A 5,000-nucleotide genomic window follows, 5' to 3' on the forward strand; every position below is an offset into this window, starting at 1 on the left:
TCCATTTATTTTAAATATACAGGGAATAATATTATTGTGGGAAATGTAACGGCTGTTTCTAGTTTATAGATGATATAGAGCTAAGGATGTTGTATCCCCCTTCGCCAGTAAATATCAGCTATAGGTTGAGCCTATGCAATAGCTGCACCACGTACTTGATTTCGTAACACATTTCCTTCAACATTTGCCACGAACGACTCAACAATGTTGGGGTTTGCATTTGATATGACTTGTTCTTGTATATTTTTGTTGTTGTTGATGCAAATCGGTTCGAGACGGACGGGTTATGCATAAGCTGCTCCTTGTGTAGCAACCTTGTTTACAGGCTATGTTTCTGATTGACCTAGTGATCTATAGCTAGGTGATGTTCATTAGAAGACATCTCATCAGATACACCAGACGTGTATTTAAAGGCTTCGTGTAGACAGACGTGTTTACTGTTCATTAAGGATATGATTCAGTGCCTAGAGGAAGTCGTGATGTGACTCACATCAACATTCATAAAACACATTCCCAATTGAGAACAAAAATGCAAAAATGCAAAACACCAACTGGTGGCCGAAGCACAACAGTTTGGCATGACATACCCCTTCCATACCCAGACAAATAGCCCACTAATTTACCATGCCAGCTTCTGTATAGCAGCTATTATCTGAAAGGGGTATGGCGTAAAAAAATATTTTTTTAAAAGGTAAATTAATACCCACAAAAAGACCTAGTCGTGATTCCTGCATTTTCACAGACTCTGTATCTAGAATACAGGTATCAGGTCTGTGTGAATGGTTCTCTACAGGTATCAGGTTGGTGTGAATGGTTCTCTACAGGTATCAGGTCAGTGTGAATGGTTCTCTACAGGTATCAGGTCAGTGTGAATGGTTCTCTACAGGTATCAGGTCAGTGTGAATGGTTCTCTACAGGTATCAGGTCAGTGTGAATGGTTCTCTACAGGTATCAGGTCAGTGTGAATGGTTCTCTACAGGTATCAGGTCCGTGTGAATGGTTCTCTACAGGTATCAGGTCAGTGTGAATGGTTCTCTACAGGTATCAGGTCAGTGTGAATGGTTCTCTACAGGTATCAGGTCAGTGTGAATGGTTCTCTACAGGTATCAGGTCAGAGTGAATGGTTCTCTGCAGGTATCAGGTCAGTGTGAATGGTTCTCTACAGGTATCAGGTCAGTGTGAATGGTTCTCTGCAGGTATCAGGTCAGTGTGAATGGTTCTCTACAGGTATCAGGTCCGTGTGAATGGTTCTCTACAGGTATCAGGTCTGTGTGAATGGTTCTCTCCAGTATCAGGTCAGTGTGAATGGTTCTCTACAGGTATCAGGTCAGTGTGAATGGTTCTCTACAGGTATCAGGTCAGTGTGAATGGTTCTCTACAGGTATCAGGTCAGTGTGAATGGTTCTCTACAGGTATCAGGTCAGTGTGAATGGTTCTCTACAGGTATCAGGTCAGTGTGAATGGTTCTCTACAGGTATCAGGTCAGAGTGAATGGTTCTCTACAGGTATCAGGTCTGTGTGAATGGTTCTCTCCAGTATCAGGTCAGTGTGAATGGTTCTCTACAGGTATCAATCAGGTCAGTGTGAATGGTTCTCTACAGGTATCAGGTCAGTGTGAATGGTTCTCTGCAGGTATCAGGTCAGTGTGAATGGTTCTCTACAGGTATCAGGTCCGTGTGAATGGTTCTCTACAGGTATCAGGTCTGTGTGAATGGTTCTCTCCAGTATCAGGTCAGTGTGAATGGTTCTCTACAGGTATCAGGTCAGTGTGAATGGTTCTCTACAGGTATCAGGTCAGTGTGAATGGTTCTCTACAGGTATCAGGTCAGTGTGAATGGTTCTCTACAGGTATCAGGTCAGTGTGAATGGTTCTCGACAGGTATCAGGTCAGTGTGAATGGTTCTCTACAGGTATCAGGTCAGTGTGAATGGTTCTCTACAGGTATCAGGTCAGTGTGAATGGTTCTCTACAGGTATCAGGTCAGTGTGAATGGTTCTCTACAGGTATCAGGTCAGTGTGAATGGTTCTCTACAGGTATCAGGTCAGAGTGAATGGTTCTCTACAGGTATCAGGTATCGTGAATGGTTCTCTCCAGTATCAGGTCAGTGTGAATGGTTCTCTACAGGTATCAGGTCAGTGTGAATGGTTCTCGACAGGTATCAGGTCAGTGTGAATGGTTCTCTACAGGTATCAGGTCAGTGTGAATGGTTCTCTACAGGTATCAGGTCAGTGTGAATGGTTCTCTACAGGTATCAGGTCAGTGTGAATGGTTCTCTACAGGTATCAGGTCAGTGTGAATGGTTCTCAACAGGTATCAATCAGGTCAGTGTGAATGGTTCTCTACATGTATCAGGTCAGTGTGAATGGTTCTCTACAGGTATCAGGTCAGTGTGAATGGTTCTCTACAGGTATCAGGTCAGTGTGAATGGTTCTCTACAGGTATCAGGTCAGTGTGAATGGTTCTCTACAGGTATCAGGTCAGTGTGAATGGTTCTCTACAGGTATCAGGTCAGTGTGAATGGTTCTCTACAGGTATCAGGTCAGTGTGAATGGTTCTCTACAGGTATCAGGTCAGTGTGAATGGTTCTCTACAGGTATCAATCAGGTCAGTGTGAATGGTTCTCTACAGGTATCAGGTTGGTGTGAATGGTTCTCTACAGGTATCAGGTCAGTGTGAATGGTTCTCTACAGGTATCAGGTCAGTGTGAATGGTTCTCTACAGGTATCAGGTCAGAGTGAATGGTTCTATACAGGTATCAGGTCAGTGTGAATGGTTCTCTACAGGTATCAGGTCAGATTTAGATGTTTTTTGACTGCAGAAACAACTCTCCCAGATAGACAGACCCAGAGACCACCAGTACACAGACCCAGAGACCACCAGTACACAGACCCAGAGACCACCAGTACACAGACCCAGAGACCACCAGTACACAGACCCAGAGACCACCAGTACACAGACCCAGAGACCACCAGTACACAGACCCAGAGACCACCAGTAAATGGTAGACAGACCCAGAGAGAACCAGTACACAGACCCAGAGACCACCAGTACACAGACCCAGAGACCACCAGTACACAGACCCAGAGACCACCAGTAAATGGTAGACAAACCCAGAGACCACCAGTAAATGGTAGACAGACCCAGAGACCACCAGTGAATGGTAGACAGACCCAGAGACCTCCAGTACACAGACCCAGAGACCACCAGTTAATGGTAGACAGACCCAGAGACCACCAGTAAATGGTAGACAGACCCAGAGACCACCAGTAGACAGACCCAGAGACCACCAGTTAATGGTAGACAGACCCAGAGACCACCAGTAAACGGTAGACAGACCCAGAGACCACCAGTAGACAGACCCAGAGACCACCAGTAAATGGTAGACAGACCCAGAGACCTCCAGTAAATGGTAGACAGACCCAGAGACCTCCAGTAAATGGTAGACAGACCCGGAGACCACCAGTACACAGACCCAGAGACCACCAGTAAATGGTAGACAGACTCAGAGACCTCCAGTAAATGGTAGACAGACCCAGAGACCACCAGTAAATGGTAGACAGACCCAGAGACCACCAGTAAATGGTAGACAGACCCAGAAACCACCAGTAAATGGTAGACAGACCCAGAGACCACCAGTAGACAGACCCAGAGACCACCGGTAGATGGTAGACAGACCCAGAGACCACCAGTAAATGGTAGACAGACCCAGAGACCACCAGTACACAGACCCAGAGACCACCGGTAGATGGTAGACAGACCCAGAGACCACCAGTAAATGGTAGACAGACCCCAGAGAACATCAGTAGACAGACCCCAGAGACCACCAGTAGACAGACCCAGAGACCACCAGTAGACAGACCCCAGAGACCACCAGTACACAGACCCAGAGACCACCAGTAGACAGACCCCAGAGACCACCAGTACACAGACCCAGAGACCACCAGTACACAGACCCAGAGACCACCAGTAGACAGACCCCAGAGACCACCAGTACACAGACCCAGAGACCACCAGTACACAGACCCCAGAGACCACCAGTAGACAGACCCAGAGACCACCAGTAGACAGACCCAGAGACCACCAGTACACAGACCCAGAGACCACCAGTACACAGACCCAGAGACCACCAGTACACAGACCCAGAGACCACCAGTACACAGACCCAGAGACCACCAGTACACAGACCCAGAGACCACCAGTACACAGACCCAGAGCTCACCAGTACACAGACCCAGAGACCACCAGTACACAGACCCAGAGACCACCAGTACACAGACCCCAGAGACCACCAGTACACAGACCCAGAGACCACCAGTAGACAGACCCAGAGACCACCAGTACACAGACCCAGAGACCACCAGTAGACAGACCCCAGAGACCACCAGTAGACAGACCCAGAGACCACCAGTACACAGACCCAGAGACCACCAGTACACAGACCCAGAGACCACCAGTAGAGAGACCCAGAGACCACCAGTAGACAGACCCAGAGACCACCAGTACACAGACCCAGAGACCACCAGTACACAGACCCAGAGACCACCAGTACACAGACCCAGAGACCACCAGTACACAGACCCAGAGACCACCAGTACACAGACCCAGAGACCACTAGTACACAGACCCCAGAGACCACCAGTACACAGACCCAGAGACCACCAGTACACAGACCCAGAGACCACCAGTAGATGGTCATATTGTTGAAAGGGACCTTTTCCTTTAGGAGAGAGAGAGTGGGGAAGGGAGGGGCGAGGAGAGGAGGGCATTGGGCCATAGCTTTGTGCAATAAATAGGGAATAGGATGCAATTTGGGCCACAGTCTATGTTTCCTGTCCTCAGTTCTCTAATCTACGCTCAGCCCCATGTTTATGTTTACCTTGTTTCTCCCCATGTCTGTCTGACTGTCTGTCTGCCTTGCTGTCTGTCTGACTGTTTCACTGTCTGTCTGCCTTGCTGTCTGTCTGACTGTCTCACTGTCTGTCTGCCTTGCTGTCTGTCT

At 47.9% G+C, this 5,000-nt stretch overlaps 1 protein-coding gene across 1 annotated transcript in view; it reads left to right on the plus strand.

The window, feature by feature from the left end:
* LOC118938852 (high mobility group protein HMGI-C-like) overlaps positions 1-5,000 on the plus strand; it is a 104,859-nt gene that overhangs the window by 1,200 nt on the left and 98,659 nt on the right. The window lies entirely within an intron of this gene.

The sequence above is a fragment of the Oncorhynchus mykiss genome, chromosome 15 (genome assembly GCF_013265735.2).
Source record: "Oncorhynchus mykiss isolate Arlee chromosome 15, USDA_OmykA_1.1, whole genome shotgun sequence".
Classification (NCBI taxonomy): Eukaryota; Metazoa; Chordata; class Actinopteri; order Salmoniformes; family Salmonidae; genus Oncorhynchus; species Oncorhynchus mykiss.